General features: G+C 45.2%; 1 long non-coding RNA gene across 1 annotated transcript; it reads left to right on the top strand.

Annotated features, from left to right (window-relative positions):
- Positions 1–3,782: 3,782 nt before the first annotated feature.
- Positions 3,783–8,077, top strand: LOC127309737 (uncharacterized). Its single transcript, XR_011746292.1, has 8 exons — positions 3,783–4,141; positions 4,265–4,325; positions 4,435–4,919; positions 5,074–5,132; positions 5,215–5,754; positions 5,966–6,036; positions 6,800–6,854; positions 7,897–8,077. It is a non-coding gene; the product is annotated as an uncharacterized lncRNA (long non-coding RNA).
- Positions 8,078–19,458: the final 11,381 nt, after the last annotated feature.

Here is a 19,458-nt window from a genome sequence, read left to right as displayed (position 1 = left end):
CACGTAATTCTTCCATGTATATTCTTCAAGTCCATCTTGATCGCGGCCCACCTCTGGCTCGGTCAAATTCTGGTGATAACAAAAGTTTATGAAAAAAAATACATGGTGAGATTATTCAACATGTTAGATCCTTTTTCTCTTGAAAATTTTCTCTCGAAGTTTTTGAAGCACCACCATCGCAGCCCTTACATCTCCAGTGCCCTTTCTCATATCAGAAGCAATGTGTTTGGCTCATGATTAGGGATGTACACGGATCATATCAGATATTGCAATTTCCATTTTTTTTCCGATAAGGAGTATATATTAATATCAAGAAGATACCAATTACACCCAGCCTCTGCAACAACGCAATACTCTAATAGCACACAGCCAAAAAAAGAAGAAGAATTACATAAAAGAAAAGTCCCGCTACAGTATTCTAGCCCTAATAACAACGGTACATCCACCACCAAGACAATACCTGAACTCCAGGCCTCCAAAAGCGACGCCTCCAAGAAGGTAACAGTGCACAAACACTATCGTTGCCCGATCAGAAGATCTTAGATTTTCACCCTAAAGATAGTCTCCGCTTCAAAAGAATGCCTCCAACAAGGTCATTGCCAGGCACAACCAGTTAAGACCAGACCTTAGACTTTCATCATGAAAGGTAAGACTCTGAACTTCACCTGTATTGCCGCCCCCTCTTGCATACTGCTGTTGTGAAACCCAGAATACCAAGCAAGCCCCTCAACAACACTAAAAAACTTGAACCTCCATAGCAAGTCCTCCAATCCGGCCCTCATGGTATTCTCTGTCTCTAACTTCACCATGGAGCATGTTTCCATATGGCAAGAAAGAACAGAGCTTCACGATGCTCCCTCCAGAACCAATCGGTCGGAATAAAAACATGGGTGCATCTGACCGAATACCACCGATCCAGCGAACTCCAGGCAAAAAAAGCGCTGTTACATCCACCTGCGGAGCTTTCCAGAACACACCACTCCGGCCAGATCAAGAGGGACTAACTTCAGGAAGGTCTCCATCTTCGCACAAGAAAGGCCCTAGGACCACCACTTTTATTCATGCCCAGGCCAGCAGCCCCCATGCTACTAACCGGCTGCGGAGAAAACGACCGAGCACGGGATCCGGCACGGTTGCGGGGTAACGCGCCGCACTTGGCCCCGGAAGTGCACGTCCCACGACAGCCACCGCCGGAGACCAAGGCCACGGGAACCGCCGCCGCTCGCCTGCTCAGATCTGGGCAGCCCAAGATCCGCCGCCCCACCGAGGCAGGGCCGCACCGCGCCCATCCGCGCCGGCCGGCCGACCTCCACCGCCGCCACCGAGGTCCGGGGCCGCCGTCCCGGTTTCCGAACGCCAGCGACCCGACCTCCGCTCCTCAGCCGAGTCGGACCGGGCACCAGCGCGAAGCTTCGGACCTCCCAGCAACCTTTGGCAGTAGGGGGCGCCGCCACCGCGGCAGAGGCCAGCGGCAGCGGCGGCGGGGAGGCCGGAGGCTGAACCTGGCGGCGGCGCGTGCTATCGCCCCGGTGCCGCCTGGGGAACGGCACGGGAGCGTCTTTCATTGCAATTTCCATACCCCCATATTATTTCGACGGATTTAAATTGGAGCGGATAATGGTCGGATGCGGATTATATTGGATTGTGGATATGAAGCGGATCCGGACACAACTCGAATTGAAAGGGGGTGATGTAACAAATACACACATATAATTATAAGTTTGTTTATTTATGTAAAATACATGACCAGAAAGCGTGCACCACTAGACTATAGCATAAGCTGCACGCTTTGTTTGTAGAACACAACAGGTTAATGTGACACAACATTACAATAATCCAAAGAAATCCTTGCACATTACTAATGAGCGATAAATGTGCAATATTGATAATAGCATGACATAGTGAGCGTAGGTGGCATACGTAGCTGGATCGATGAACCAACTAACTAGGTTGTCTGGATATTTGGGGTTGGCTTAATTTTATTGGATAATCCTGGAGCTCGGGTAATCCGTAAAAAATACCGCATAATCCATATCCTTTGGGTATTATCAATACCATATCCACTACCGTGTCATCCAGATATCCACCAGATTCCTAAAAGTGGATCCTCAAAAAAAGATCTGCATGTAGATTTGAAATCGAAACTATCCGTACCATTTACATTCCTACTCATGATATAGATGGTGAGGGGTTAACTGGTGGGCGGCGGTGGGCGGTGCACAATGCAATTTGCAAAAATCTCGGTAAAATAAAATCTCTACTTCTATATACTAGAATTTTTGTCGCCCTCCCTCCGTCGTCCACTCATAGAGTCTTACTATGCAATGAATGGATCAGAATAATCGGAGCACAATAATCAGACCACATAGAAGCCCATTGCCGCATTGCTATCCCGGTCCCTCCATGTGTGTACACACGCCTGTCAAACCACGGTGCGCATAGAACCTTTTTTGTTCACGTATGGCGTTCAGTCGAGAAAGATGGGAGACCTTGGCTAACCAAAGGGTCAGCCAAATCCAATGGATATGTGCCTCACCGAAGCATGTGACAAAAGGTCAAATGGGCTGTTGGGAGAAGGCGCAAACAAGATAATGAATCAAGCATATCTGTAGATGAAAAAAAACATAGTTTGACATTAAAATATATTAATGGTCGATTAAACAAGATAAAAAATATACAAAAAGTTTCATTTCAGGTTATATTTTTTGTGGCCATGTAATATTTTTTTTGTAATAAACTTCGGAAGTAACAATGTTGATGTTTTTCAATATGATACCCATCAGGGCAGCCATATTGACAGATCAACGTGTGTTTTTAGTAACAATGAAGTGAATACGTAAATACATGTTTATTCCATTTATGTGTTAACTACAATGATCAAGTGGAATGAACTGGTTTTGTCCCTTATAGTTAGGGTCATATCTTTTCTTTTGGAGAAATCATCTCTTAGCTCTTGCTCTTAGAGCTGTCAGTGTGCGGTCTGTAATCTTTACTATTAAATGGCGATGCGACCGTGGTACGTCTCATACATCGGTAAAAAAATTGTGTCGCGGCGATCGCAAAAGTAAACCGTAAAGAAAAACGCACGCGGACGTCGGTTATATTCAAGTGTCCGAGCGATCTACGGAGTATTCGCTCGCGGGCCAGGAGATGCGAAAGAAAACGACCGGACTACAATTTCAGCTTGGCCTGCTAACCCGACTATTTTACTTAGCCTGCTAATCAGTTAAAGGTTATACACATTAAATATTTGTAGATCGATAAGTCAGACGCGCATGCATCTTTCCGATCCATCGCCCAAAAGAAAATTGCCGTCAACCCAACACAGGTTTCAGCTACATCGTGATGGCTTTGTACGGGTTAAAAAGAAGGAAAGGACAGATGGAGGAAAAAAGGCCAAACGATCTTACCAGAACCTTTCCGTAAACGTTCTATCTTTTTTTCAGTTTATTTCTCTACTCTCTACTATATAAAAAGGAGGAACTGGTTCTGTTTCCTCCGGTCGAAAGTTTCGTCCAACATATTTTCAATAAGACATTTTTACCCTTCCACCAAATCACATATATTTTTATATTTTTTTTAGGAAACTACCTCAATTTTCCTACGGTTCCATTTTTTTGCCGACTGAGTACTACGGAGTACATCGATTCCTTTCCGTCGAAATCCAGTGATTTTCTCCCACGCGCGATCGCTTACGTGTGGACCCTCACGGCGTCACCTTTACTACTTCCGTAACATCCTCAATTAGTGTTGATTGGCACCCTGTCACACCCTTTCTCCATCCTTTCCATCAAGATCCTTTTGTCATGCGCGATGGGGGATTGCCGAAGGGGCTCAGCCATGACTCGAGGATGCTGTCGCCCTCCACACATGAGCCCCTGCGCATGTGCATTCGCCGCTGTACTGCGCGCTGCCGTACTACGTAGCTGCCCCTGCCCGCCGCCGCCTCTGCACATGTGCCCTCGCCGCCGCTATGCGTATCGCCGCCATGCATCACTCAAGGACGCCGACGCCCCTGCCCGCCATCGCCCCTGCACGCGTGTGCTCGACGTTGCCCTACGGGTCGTCTCCCAACATCACTCGAGGACGCCGACACCTCCGAAAATCTGCAGTCCATCACCAAGGTCACTGGCCCACTGCAGTGAGTCCGGTTAATTTGTTCTTTTCCATAATAATTTCTATTTGGTTCCAAATTCTAAGGTGGATCGTCCTACTGATGTGATTCATAATATTAACACAATATTTTTCTGAACCTGCACACTAGGAGATTGGTCCAGACGATATTTAAGGCATGAGCAATGTGACGTCATACACTCACACTCAATGTAAGTATACATATCAGAAATACATCATGTGTATTTTTGAGTTGTTAAATAATATATAAAGTTCTTCTCCAAAAAATATAAAGATGAAGAAGTATGCCTTGATGCGCAGGCTGGGTCGGAGATTTGTCAGAAATTGGTCTCCTTGAGGCGGTGGAAATAGAATTGTGGACGGTTCATAGGACTCCTATCAGATCACATACTGATTGATTTGAATTCATCCACATCTTCACTTTGGTTGATCTTTCCGGATGCAGATGTATCTGCTTTATCCTAAATGATTTCTTTTTCTTGATTGTCATTGGTGTCACAACTGATGTTGCTGGACTACATGTTGCCTCAGGCTACGCTACGAGCTTGCTGAAATTATTTGGTCTATTCTTACAACTTTTTTTAGATGATTCTTCCCACTTCATATACTTAATATGATTTATTAGCTTCTTTCACTATTATTAAATTAAAGTGAGCACAACTGTGTAAGCCAGATTTTATTGTGTGACCTCTCAGTTATTCAAATCCCCTGATGTATAAATATAATCCTTTGTATTATCAGGAATATGATGTTGCTCTTCTGTTGAGAGATCGGAGATGGCTCAGGTAACTCTTTGTTGTACCACAAGAAAAAAACTCTAATACCCATTGAGTACTCAACCTGTATAAGCTTATAGGCTGTAGACTATCTTTTGGAGTTTTGGTATTTAACTATGCCTGAGTATTGCGACAAGGGTTATTTATTCACTCCATGATTCAGGTAAATCTGCAATGCATTTTGACGAATTCTAGGAGCAATTTCCTCAGAAGCTTGCAGCGGTACTACATGATCTCACATTAGTTCTTTTCCATACCCATGGACCTTACAGTGGTACGATTTTAATATTCTCTAATCCTCCAGGCCGGTGTTGTGATTCATCACCATGTTTTCATGTTTAGTTCTGTCTCAAAAAGGTAATTTATGAAAATGAGTTCCTGTTGCAATGCATCTTTTGTTGTACAATGCAGTGGATTTTTATGAAAATGAGCTCCGGTTGCAATACCGCTTTTGTTCTATAATCCAGTGGTTGGACAAAATGTATGGAGTTTTTATTTCATGGATATCAACAATACCATTCATTGGCGGAGACTTTAGTGAAGCTGATATTTGTGAAGGTCTTTCTGATCAACTCTTAGTACGCTTCCTCTTTTGTATGCCTTCTGTTTCTATCTGTTGCAAAGGGATTGTAATGTGCAGGTCAATTAGGCGCAAAGCCATGACTTGCTCTCTCCTATTTTCCATTTTCTCCTTACCTGTAGTATCCCGTGCTTGGTTTCTACTTTTTTTCATTTCTCTTGTAGGTCCGTTGGCCACGGCTGCCATGTGCTTTGTTGGATAAGAAGCACTATTCCAGTTCAGTGTCTAGACCAAACCCTTTGAACCTACAAGACCCGAGTTAAGGTGGACAAGTTGTGTTTTTCAGATGTTTTCAGCCACTACCAATTCTTACCCTTATATACATTTAATGTTCTCCTCAATAACTGAATTTATATACTGTAAATATATGCTTACTCCAGCCATGTTTGCAAGGTGTAAACAACACTTAATTTCATTTTTTTTACTTCAGTTTGTTTGGCTACATGTTGATACTATTTATTGTTATTTGTTGTAGTTATCTCACTGACTTCACTATAGTACAACAAATAGATGGCCTTGCTGATGCCAAGGATCTTTTCTTCGGAGGTAAGCAGCCAAATCGGTCATCTACATGTGTTCTGTCAGTTCAAGGGTAAAGAAATTTAGAGTATATATTTCAGTATCACTGTCTTGACTTGCCATTTCATTTGGGTTTGGGAAAAAGTAACCACAATAATGTGCCAGTAAATGACTTAGTTATTTCGTGTATAGCTTCTTGCTCTCCAGGAGTCTCATCTGACCATAAGCTCTTATTTCAATATTATAGATTCTTGGAGCCATGGTGTATTGAGAACCAGCTGAGATAACTGTCCTTAGTTGGTCGTGAGGATGTATTCACCGAGTTGTTCAAGATTTAAGAATGAAGTACTGAAGCTTACTCTGCATCCATTGTGCCAAAGGCTTACGTAATTCAGCTAACATAATGGGCAATCATGCATGACAATAGAACAAAATGAATACAATTAGTTAATTTTCAGAGAATTTCTGTCAGCTATCCCTGTCAACAGCCATTGATACTTGAGAACTGAGATAAATTATTGTGTTCTTGCATGTATGAGTTATGTGCTATATAAAAAAGAAAAGGTTAATATGAATGGAGACAGAAAGCGGGAAGCCCAAAGATATGATTAATGTCGAGGTGGAGATGCAAGAATTGAATTGCAGTAGAGAATCTCAACGTTACCGGTTGATTTAGAAACTTGGATAATAATTAATGTTTTCGATGTCAGGGTAGGTAGGGCTGTACTAGCATCAAAGTGGTTTAAATATACAATTCACTTGATGATCAAGAAGTAAGGTTTTTTTGTAGGCTTTCAAGCATAATCAATGAGGACGTGGTGCCCGTGCATGGGTATGGCAGTGAGGTAAATCATATACCGATACACTCGAGTTAATGTTTCCTAATTAGCTGGGTATTAAAACACACTCTTTAGTATTACCCCATCTACTATATGTTGATCTGATTCTATGGTTAGTTGCTCTGATAGGAATTCTAATTTTCAACAAAGTTTAGTAGCATAGTTCTTGCAAATATGAGATTAGAGCAATTTATATGAAAAGGCTTCATGAAATAATACCTGCCATAGTTTTAGCTAGACAGAAGCGCGTACCCTTTACAACAATCAAGCGTGGCAACACGTGATCTTTTTTAAGCAGTTTGAATTTCACCAATTGTTGTGTGTTTGGTTACATGAACTTCCTGGTGTAACGTGGAATTTAGCAGCTGATACAAGCGTCGTGGCGCTTCACAACAGCAACCGCCGTTCGCTGGACATGCCCTACCTATTCTGGCTCCTGCGGCTCAGAGGGGTCAGCGAGGGAAACTTTTGGGTCCTCGTTGTGACGGTATGTCCGCTCTTATCCCTCTCTACCGTGTTGTTCTATGCCCCCCCCCCCCCCCCACACACACACACACACACACACCAATGAGTAGAAAGTTTTGCAGTGAACATGTCGATATCTTCATTTAACTCAAACTAAAAATTACTCTCATGGCACTTAAACACTTAGCAAACCCACTCCTAGAACCCATTTTGTTCCATTAGCACTTGATTAGGGTGTCTATTATGCTCCATCTATCGCAGCTAGGTTACTTAGGTATGCATGTTGTATTCTAGGAGCAATTTCCAAAATTAAATAGAACATATGAGATTAGTGAGAGGAAAACATTTGTTTCATTATTGTTGGAGGGGAGCTTACTGTACTGTGTAAAATCAGCCCCTCTCCCACCAATGGTACTTGAATGTATGTAATATCTGGAATTTAAAGTTTGGTCTGCCAAATGAAAATAGATCATTGCATCTTTCACTCATTACGAGCCATTTCACTAAAAATAATACGACCTCCCTAATGCATGTAATCAACACTTTGTACTGATACTTCAACTATTCTTATGCCCCTCTTCAGAGCTATTCCTGAGAAAATTAGAAGAAAAGAATACAAAGAAGCTGCTGCAAAAGCACATGCATAAGAGGAAGCCCTGGCCTTACAGTTAGGCGGCGATGCAGATGAACCCACCACTAAGCTGGTGTTACTGATCCTGATGTATCTGTATGATCCTTCCTTTCCCATTTATTACTATTTGAGGATATTTGATGCTTAATGGAATGACGCGCAGAGCTTCTGCGGGTTCTAAAAAAAACTATTTGAGGATATCAAAGCAGATTTCAGTGTTACCGTTTGTTTAGTCGAAATTATGCACCTACATGTAGCAGACCTGCCATACGTTATAGGATTAGTACTTGTTAATCACTCATGTGTGCTTATATGGAAGGATACAAGTTATTCATTAACAATAACTGATCTTAACAAGTATTACAGTTATTAGTTAATAAGTACTGGTTTTAACATTTGATATGCTTCCTAGGGGGATTAAGTCTCTTTTAGGTAGAACGGGCATCACAAATCCAGTACACACAGGGAACACAAGACAAATCTCCACACAACCAACTCCAATCTCATTGGCCACTAACGCAAGAAAAATAAAAGAGAAAGCTAGAGGGGAAATGTACCAACGAGAAGAAACAGCCAGCACGAAGAAGACGTGCGACCACCGCCACTCGCGCCACCCAAATCCGCGCCCACTGACGCAACTTGCCGGCCACCGCAGCGCCACAAACCCGCAGGCACTGCCCCAGCCCACACGGAATAAGACCCAGGCCCCGGTCAAAAGGATCTCAAACCGAACTCGCGACCCCTTCCTCACTGGACACGCACATGCAACCCCACGCTCTAGAACGCGAGGGCACGTAAGCGCACGCGTTGGGGCCGTCAAAAGGACAGGAAACGCAACCAGGAGCGCGCCCAACCCTCAGAGCTTAGTGCTCTTTAGGCATAGTATGGCATTAAAAAATCTTGACAATCTGAGCTCTGTTTGAATTTTGCATGATACAAATAATTCAGTAGTTCAATGTCCACGCAAGATTTCTAATTTTTAGTTTTAGTCTGATATCCTACTGAATCTTGTGCAACCATGAATTTGTATCCAAGCACTGAAGAAGAATTTCTCTAGAGGGCTTGAAGTTTCTGAGAGTTGTTGTCAAGTGCATCATCTACATCCCTTTTAAGTACGATAGCAGGAAGCAAGAAGTTTTGTGCTATCCCATATAATTCCATGAGGCTGTGTTGTCAAAATTATGAGATAGGTGGACGTTATGAAATTCGTATTTTAATCATCTTTTGAATTTTCTCACATGTATTGTCACCCGTGGCAACGCACGGGCATTTTACTAGTATTGTATAAAAGGACTTTTCAGGATATTTATGTTCAATTAATACCAACATGACGTCAATTAATTTGGGCAGAATTTAATTTTGAAGTTTGTTTCATGTATATAAGTATTTGTCACAATATTCCTGCTCCATTAAAATCCATCTGACAGCTTCCCAGTTGAAAAATCTAATTGTCGGAAAAACAAAGTCCAACATTAATGGCAAAACGTTTTAGATGGAAAAACAAGACGACATTTGCTTGCATGGGCCGAAATGCCTAATCACGCATCAAGATAGTGGCAAAAGAACATTCATAGAGCTCGATGAAGAAAATTTAAGTGAGCATGTTGTATTTTGGAACTACAAGAAGACATGTTTCCATCGGTTATTTACATCCAATAAAAAATTAAATTAGATCTACCGTAGCAAGGCACGGGTATTGTGCTAGTAATTGTATTCCCAAAATGTCAGAACTAGCATGTCTATCCTCTATGATATAGTTGTACTTCGGCATCTTAGGGCATCTTTAAGGGCACCCCTCAAAATCACAGTTTTTGGGTAAGTTGTGTACATTTGGTGGGTGTCAGAACAATTATCCACGGCCACGTGTATATGGTACCCAAGAGCACTCCCCATATTGTCCGGAATTTGTTCCCTACTTTTTTATATTTTTTTAAAAAACTTAATTCACACAAATTTGACATTGCAAATTGAAAAACACACTTGGCATTGCAAAATTATAATTGTCCCTCCACATTTCTCTTGTTCTACCACTAGTAGGAAAAGGCTCATCAGTGGCGCATAAAAAATCAATTCTGTGGCGCACGGGCGGTGCGCCACAGAATTCTCGCCACAAAAATAAGGTTTCTGTGGCGCACCTCGCCTTGCGCCACAGAATTAAGGTTTCTGTGGCGCACTGTGACTGGTGCGCCACAGAAATAAGTAGTTCTGTGGCGCATGTGTATAGCTACGCCACAGAAATAGGTGCGCCACAGAATTATGTTTTGGTGCGCCACAGAAGAATCTACAGGTATACTCGATTTTGTGCTCCCTGATGTATTATACAGGTTTTATACTGGTTTTATACACCGTATACAGGTTATATACTGATATAATATAGACAGATATAATATGGACATATATAATCATCACATCATCATCACATTACTTAGAGCCCGATCGAGTTATACATATAGCTCCATACAACTCATAATCTATGCAAATTAATTAAGTTCATCATCTCTAGATACAAATGAAGTGACACCGGCCGCCGCCTACACTAGGATGAAATAGAGTACCGCCGCGACGGTGGTGAGCAAGAGCGAGAGCACAAGGAAGGTCTTCATCTTGCTCTTGTTCGCTTGGTGCTTCCTCCACTTGGCAACCGCCTCGTGTCTAGTCGGGTACCCTTTGTAGCAGTTGCCGCTGAACTTGTGCACATGTTTCTTGCACTCCTCCCACTCCTCGTACACTCCTGGAACCCGCCCCTCGAACACGACGTAGTACGTCATCTCTATGGACACAAGGCATATTAGTATATAACGCAATGGAAAGAGTTAGAGGGTTCACATGCATACATATTCACAAGAATTAAAGCAAGGAAATAATAATAAACCTAAAATACATATAGCATCGGTATCACATAGGTAATATGGTTCAACGATAACGACTACAATAGTAATTGAAGTCCAACAACGACGACCACCGTTTCGAGCAAATTAAGCAAGTTTAGTTTACAACACGGTACAAATTGTCCATCGATTCAAAGTAATGCTAGGCACACCGGCCTTGATCAACGAGACGTCTTCTTGAGCGGCTCCGGGAACGGCTTGTACAAATCCTTCGTTGTCCACGTCCTTCCATCACCCTGCCTATGTAGGCGTTCTTCGATTTCCCTCTTAGACAACCCTCTGACTTGGTATAAGAGCCCCGATGCGTTGGATACATCTTGTAAGATAATTTCCGAGAGCTTTACTTGGATGCGATGGAAGTCTTCTCTAAGATCATCATCATTGATTTGCCTCGACATTTTAATGGGGTCTCGCTTACTAGGTGGCAGAGACATCATCTCTGCATCCTCGACAAACCCTTTAAGGTGATGGAGGACATAGAAGGCCTTCTTAATGCTGCCAGTTGGCTGCTTGATACAAGGGAAGTCGATCACGTGCTTGAACCCGTGCTTTTTAGTGTCCGGCCTGATATATTGCCCATTCTTGTCGAAGGTGCCTCCATTTTTGGAGTAGCCAAGGATAGCCTCATCGAGAACACCCCTTATTCTCTTGTAGTCTTTCTTCGTCGTCGTACTCGACGAGTCGAAATACTGGGCTAGTGACCACTTCGGTTCTAGGATGATAAGTGTGTAGTATTTGTTCCTGCTCAACACATGCAATTGAAATGGAATGTTGGAAATGATCGGAAATGGAAGAAATATATAAGAGATCATAAGTTACGATGGCCGTGAGCGGATGTGTACTTACTCGGGAAAGACAGGCAGAAGAATGGTGTTGCTCTCTTTGTACATGAGCATGAAGTTCTGGAGGTACCGCACCGCCTTGGTCCGTGTCCTTGAGCCGTCCTGGAGCTGGCTATCGCGCATGTAGTAGGGATCCGCTACCGCGATGTGGCGGGGTCTCTCTCTGTTGATCTTCATCTGAAGATTGGTCGCGAATAGGCGGACCAAGTTATAGTCGAGCCGTTTCGAGTGAAATAGATTGAAGACGTCCTCGAACGCTATGAAGAAGATATCCGTGGGGTCTTCATGGACGAAGTTCTGGTCGGACGGCACCTTGACCGAGTACACCGGGTAATTTGGATCCTTTTCTTTAAGAAGGACGCTCTCTAGATAATTAATAGAGTGCTGCAAAGGGAGCATTGGTCCACTTGCGAGGTGTTCCATGTCCGGAGGCAGTATCGGTTTACCAGCTTCATGACACCGGGGCAAGCCATCCGGTGTAGGTGGTACCATGTCGTCGGCCCGGATCCTCTTAGGAGCAGGCTGGCTCGAAGATGCGCCCTTCTTGGCTCCTCTCTTCCTTGCCTTCTTCACCTGACCTACTGGGGGTGCTGGTGGTGCTGATGGTGGTGCTTCGGGTGCTGCTGGGGTCGGTGCTGGTGGTGCTTCTGAGGTTGCTGGGGTTGATTTGGGTGGCTCCCCGATGATCGTCTTACGCAGCATGTTAGGGCTGAAAACGGTAGCAGGCTTGACTTGAGCTGGATTGCTAGCCTCCGGAGGAGTGTCTTGAGAAAAACCCGTGAAGACCAGGCGCTGCTTCGTGACTGTAGTGGGATGACCAAGATGATCGCCGTGAGTGCGGAAGGCTTGTTCATCCATAGGAGGCATGTACATATCTTGGCTGCAGGCGCCAGTGTTGATGTAGGCATCGATGTCATCATCATCATCTACATCGTTGCCATCGATGTCCTGGACCTTAGGTGGTGGCGGTTGCGATGCCGCCGCTTGGCATACGTTGCGTCTGGTCGACGGTCGTTGCGGTAGCGCTCCCAACAACTGTTTGTGGCGTGTGGTGGTGGCGGCGATCGTCGGTTCCTTCCGGGTGGCGGCGGCGACCGCCGGTTCCTTCAGGGTAGTGGGGGCGGCGACCGCCGTCTCCTTAAGGGTGTCGTCGGCGCTGGCGATCTTGGGCCGGATGATAGGGGAGGTGGCGCCGGTGCTTTTCTTAGCATTCGGAAGACCCCCCCCCCCCCAGACAAATCTGGTTCTTCGGCCATTTCATAATCCATGAGGTGCAATCCCCAAGGGGCAAAACGTCGCCCTCGTCTATGCCCGGAGGTTGGAAGGGGGGGTGGCGTAGCGGTACTCCGGAACTACCATTACCAACTTGACCTTCACCACGTTTTCCGCCAATGCATTGCCGTGCATAACACGGGAAGCCATGACGATGCCGCTAGCAACTTCCACCAACTTGCCGCCGGGCTCCACCGTTTGCATAAGTATGCACTGTTCATCCTGAGTCAGGGGCGCCATGTTGGGCATCGTGAGATGGCAGTCACGAAAGGCATATATAGTTAAAGAAGATGACGCGAAGGAGTAACTAATGAGTTTACCTTCTGGATGGCGTCGATCTCGGCTACTGTCGATACAAGGGCGGCGGTTGGGGGCGTCGATGCGACCAGTTGGAGCTGCGGCGGCGGTTGAAGCTGCGGCGTCAGGTGGAGCGCCGACGCCGGCGTCGGGTGGAGCGGCAGCGTCGGCGACATGTGGAAGCTTGAGTTGCTGCCGCTGATGCTGGGCACATGTATCGGCCCCACTTGACCTCCCGCATTCCAAGCAGCTAACCCCTCCATCAACCCAGGGGGGATGATCTGCCGGATCTTCTCGTCCAATAACTTGTTTATCATCTCCGTGTTCTCCACAGGCTTTTCGGCCACCAGCTTCTCTAGTGACTCCACCTTCTTCTTCAGCTCCTAAACCTCGGATTTATCCTTAGCCGACGACCTCCTCTCCAGCTTTCTCGTCTTGGCATCTGATCCGTAGTACTCGGATAGCTTCATACTTGTGCCAAAGCCGGACACACGGCCACCCGATGTCGGTGGCTTGTCCAGCTCCCTCTCCTTGTATTTGTTCGTCGCCCTGTTGAAAGGCGTGTCCCACGGTTCCGTCGACCCCTGGGACGACGGGCCAGCCGTACAACTAGCCTTCAACTCATCATCCTTCAGACAAAGGAACTTAAGGTTAGCCCATTTGGCTTCATTGCCTAATGAGATGAGCGAAATAATATAGACTATCCTTACCAGGTACTTCTCAAAATTCTTCACGTCTTTGTGATCCGTAATAAATTCCCCCGTCTTCCAGTCTAAGTAGTAGCGGGACCGGACAAAGTTCCTAGCCTGTACATCCTCGATTTTGTGCCAGGGGTTTTCTTTCCCTAGACGTACCATCTCGGCATCCTCCTTGTCCCAAGTGGGCTGTTTTCCTCGGTAACCGCCGCTTCCGCAATGGCGGGTCCCTAAGTTCAAATCCCGCATTTTCTTCCCCTAGGCGGTCCATTTTTTAACAGTGTCAGTCTCTAAGTAAGACTTGAATGCATTATAGTCTTCTAAGGAGAGCGACGGGTCTTTGCTACTTATCCTCTCCCATCTTTCACCGGCCTCGATCTTGTTCTTCAGCCGGTTCTTCCAGCTGCTCAAGGCGGTGCTCATCTTCGTGAGAGCTAAAGAGTCCACCTTCTTATTGAACGGCTCCGGGAACGTGTATCGTTGGTGAAGCTTCTGGAGGAGGGATTGGGCGAGAGCCGCGTTCTCCTTGCTTCTGAGGTCCTGAGTTAGGATCGGCACGGTTTCACGGACGATGCACCCTAGTTGCATGCCGTACCCTTTGGCAACCCACGAAGGCTCCATCGGTAGGCCACTTTCGGAGACTACCGTGAAAACATCGGTGACGTTGGCGAGCACTTGCGGCCTCCGATCCCTCCTTGGCCTCCTCGCCGTCCTCTTCTTCTTACCCTCCTGAGGGTTGCCGCCGCTATCACCTTCCGTGCGGTTGGCCGCGTTATCTTCACCGGTCTCTTCACCGGTCTCGGCGGCGCCGTCCCAGGTATCGTCATCGTCGCCGGTGTCGGCGGCGGCCCCCCGGCCCTCTCCCTCGGAGGCGGTGTCCCGGCCCTCGTCGGTGGCCCCCTGGCCCTCTCCCTCGGAGGCGGCGTCCCGGCCCTCTTCCTCATCGTCGGTCGACTCGGCGGCGGGCTTCCGGGGCCGCTCGTAGCCCTCCCAGAAGTCCTTGTTGGCCTGTCTCTCTTCTTCGTTCTGGCTCCTGGGCCTAGAAGTGCTGCCCGACATGTTTATTTGCACTTCATTAAAAAGAGGCAAAAAGTTAGTACAAAAGTCAACAAAAAAATTCGGCATGACCGTTGCTAATTTTTCTACGTAGGAGTACCCATTTCTCAACCGAAACGGAAGTTAATCAACGCTTCGGGAGAAATGGGCAACTCAATGAAATCCCTGCAAAAATATCCACCATATACACCATATATCCAACATATCCACCATATATCGGCCATACAAAGTTGCCCATCTACAATACATCAAACAAAAGCCAACATAAACCTGGAGCATCTATTTCAGCATATTTTTGAACCTGGAGCAGTACAACAACAATGACTTTCTTAACCTGGAGCATCTATTTCAGCATATTTTTTTTAACCTGGAGCACTACAAAAATCCTGGAGCACTACCACCTGGAGCACTACACAACCTGGAGCACTACACAACCTGGAGAACTACACAACCTGGAGCACTACAAAAACCAGAGTACATTAAAGCTAACACTTCAAACCAGAGAACTGCACTTCAAGTTTTTAGCTAACATTAATTCATTATATATGGGCAGTACCATTGGTACAACATATAGAGAACTGCACAAAAGCATATACAAGATAATGAGTATGAGCATGAGCATGATCATTTCATAAATGAATTCAAATAGTAGCAAGCCAACCAGTAGCTACTGCCAACATGTGACTTCAAATGAAAAGGCTATTATTCCAGAGATAATTAAATAGCAGAAGCTTGAGCATCATATGGAAATGCTAGTGACTTCAAATGAAAATGCTATTACTCATAAATATACATTACAAAAGGCAGTAGCTAGTGACTTAATTTTTTTATAAATTCAAAGAGAATTATTCTCCAAAATGGGTCAGAGACAAGCCACTGGGAATATTCCCCAAAATGGGTCAGGAGAGCCTGTCCATTTTTGGTTCAGGAATATTCTTCAAAATCTGTCATATTTGGTCAGGAGAGACAATGCATGTACTGATGGTTCTTGCTAGGAGAGGCATTTTTGGTTCAGAGGAATATTCTTGCTAGGGCAGAGGTGGCCAGAGGTGAACTAAATCCTAGGCAGTAGTAATTGGCAGAGACAGAGAAACAACAACAAATAGTAGGTTGTAGCTTGTTCATTCAAATAGTAGGCAGTAGCTTTTTTATCTCTAAATTCAAACAGTAGCATTTCATGTACTAGTAGCATTATTATCTTGAAACCCCAAGCAGTAATTCAAAATCAACAAATCCTAGGCAGTAACATTTCATTTTATTAACCCAAGCATTTTCATTTTATAAACCTAAATTTTCTACTGCCAACAAATCCTAGCATCAATTCAAAATCAACTAGGCAGTAGCATTTCATTTTATTAAAAAACCTACTGCATTGTATTGAAAAACCTACTGCTTTGTTCATTTTATTGAGCCATGTACATCAACAGAGTAGTAGCAGCTTCATCTTAATATTCATTTAAACAAACTTCATTCTTTTTCAGAGAGAACTTCAAGAACTTTATTAGCTCTACTGCAAGCAATGAATTAAAAAAAACAGCAAGCAATGAATTTAAAAAAATAGCAAGCAACATTATTCTTGATAGCATTTATTTAGATGCAGTGGTTTATTACTCCAAGTAAGGAAGCAATTCTACTGCATTCATTTGCTACAACATTAGCTTGTTCATTTTTATTTGCTACTGCATTCATACTAACCCTCTTTTGACTCTCTATTACAAAGCAAATTGAGCATGATCATTTCAAACTACCAATATAATGGACAAGCATACTGCAATAAAGCATCTGCCAATTCAAACCATCTCCTAGCAATTTTTATATATGAACCATTTGCAACCAATTTTTATGAACTACTTCATGAGTATTGCATTTTAATTACGTGAGTAGGCAGTAGTTTGTTCATTAAAATAGTAGGCAGTAGCTTTTATCTCTACTTACAAATGTATCTGCACATTAAAATGGGTCTAGATACAATCTAAACAAAGTTATTTTGCAAATGGCAAGCTTGACATGGCACTGATGATGATCAAATGGCAAGCTTGACATCATTTATTTTGCATTATTCTTGACAACATTTATTTTGGTGAAGAACCAGAGAAGAAGAAACACTGAACAAACACTGAATTGGCAAAATTGTACTGCTATAGGCATTCATAGGCAAGCAAAATTGTACTGCTATAGGCATTCATAGGCATTCATAGGCAAGCAAGTGGGGATCGAGCACAGTGGATTGGGGACGGGCCGGCGGGCACATGACAGTGTGGGGAGGGGGACAAGGGAGTGGGGAGGGGGAGAGGGGCTCTCACCGAACGGCGGCGGTGGCAGGGCTACGGTGGTGATGGCGTGGTCCTCCTCCTCCTCTGCGGCGGCGGCTCGGGCTCGCGCTCGCGCGTCCTCCTCCTCAATCTGCAGCGGCGGCTCGGGCTTGGGCGTCCTGCTCGGCGGTGGCGTGGCGGTCCTCCTCCTCCTCCTCGGCGGCAGCGGCGCTAGGTGGCGGCGCTTGGCGGTGGTGGTGGTTGCGCGAGAGCAGTGTGGCGCTAGGGTTGTGAGTGGGGAAGAAACTGCTATTGAGCGGGGAAGAAAGGGTCGATCGAGTTATTTCACCAAGTGTCCAAATTCTGTGGCGCACCCCTCTAAGTGCGCCACAGAATTAAGCTTTCTGTGGCGCATCAGCTCTGACATGCGCCACAGAATTCCTTAGTTCTGTGGCGCACCTAAAGGGGCGTGCGTGCGCCACAGAATTTAGACACTTAGCAAAACAAAACGGTTTACTGCTGTGTCCTGACAGATACATAGCACTAGTCTAGTGGTTAAGGCCAATGTTAGGCAGTTAGTAGCCAGGTTCGAACCCTGGCTGCCACACAATTTTTATTCCTTTTTTCATATTTTAGTTACATTTCAATAAATAACACAACATTATTTAGTAATTAGTAGGGAATTATAAATTACTTGTCTCATACAAACATGTTCTTGTTTCTCTCACACACATGCATGTACTTGTCTAACACACACACTCACACACATGTGATAGACCAAAAAAGATCTTCTTCGTCCCGGCTTCGAGCTCTAGCGTCTCTTCGCAATCTTCTTGCCCTTTCGGTTGTTGGCGGTTGAATACTTTATGCTGGCCACCTTGAGATTTCTTCGCTTGAACGGACAACCTTTAGAGGGTAGGGAGGTCTTCCTTCTTACTTTACTAGTAGTAGGCATGTCAAAGTGCCTGTCGAATTCCTCCTCGATCTTTGGGTCACCGTTCTTGTCCAAGTCTTCCTCGTTGGCGTCTCCTTGCATTCCTATGATGCTCCTCTTGCCCCTCCTCACGACAACACGGCTAGGCCTTGACGGATCGGTGATGAAGAAGCATTGGTCAACTTGGCTACCGAGTACCCATGGCTCATTTTTCGCGGATGCGTTCTTCGATTTTGCATCGGGTATAACCATGGTGGTGAAACATCGGCCTTCTTTTTCGACCTTCTTGGCCCATCTCACACGAAACATTGGCACTGTCTCTCCACAGTAATTGAGCTCCCATATCTCCTCGATCCTTCCAAAAAATCTTTCCTTGACATTAGTCTCGTCATCGGCGTATGACAACATAGTTACTCCTGAGTTTTGATTTTCACTATTTCTGTCCTTTTCCTCGGTGTAGAATCTGTAATCGTTGATGTTGTACCCCTGATAGGTCCTTATGTTATGCCCGGGGCCCTGTGATAAGGTGTATATGAGTTTTTCATCTTCGGTAGAAGGCCTTTTTCTCTGTACTTCAACCAGTTGAGTTTGCTTGAACCAACGCGTGAAGCTGGAGTTGTGCTCTTTGGTTACGTCACCCATCTTCCTCGGCCGGCCCATATCGATGTAATTCTGCTCGATCATGCTTTTATGCTCTTGCACGAAAGGTTCGATCAGTTTTAAGTGTTGTAGCGCGACCCGGTGAGCCCTGTCAAAGTCGTCGCGTCGATTGGCAATGCCGACATGGACAGAGCGGTAGCCCTCGCGGTGACCGACTCTAGCCAGCCTGCCGAGGTGCGTCCTGGGGGGTAGACCAACATGATCCTCGTCGTCCTCGGTGCTTAGATAATTCTGGCAGAAGGAGATGCACTCGTAGGTCAGAAACCCCTTGGCCATGCTTGCGTCTGGACGGGCCCTATTGCGAACGTGTCCTTTCATGACACCGTTCTGCCTTTCGAAAGGCATCATGTTGTGGAGGAACGTCGGGCCGAGCTGCTTGATGTCTTCAACGACATGGAGAAGGAGATGGACGCATATATCACAGAATGCGGGCGGGAAGTAAATCTCGAGCCCATATAGTATCACCACGATCTCATCCTGTAGCATCTTGAGCTGCCTCACGCCGATCGACTTCCTGGTGATAACGTCAAAAAAGTTGCAAAGACCAAACAGCGTATCACGGACGTGCTCGTCCATTATGCCTTGGATCGCAACGGGAAGTATCTGCGTCATGAGCAC

The sequence above is a fragment of the Lolium perenne genome, chromosome 6, assembly GCF_019359855.2.
Source record: "Lolium perenne isolate Kyuss_39 chromosome 6, Kyuss_2.0, whole genome shotgun sequence".
Lineage (NCBI taxonomy): Eukaryota > Viridiplantae > Streptophyta > Magnoliopsida > Poales > Poaceae > Lolium > Lolium perenne.
The sequence above is the reverse complement of the archived record's forward strand: the minus strand, read 5'-3'. Positions and strand labels throughout refer to the sequence as shown.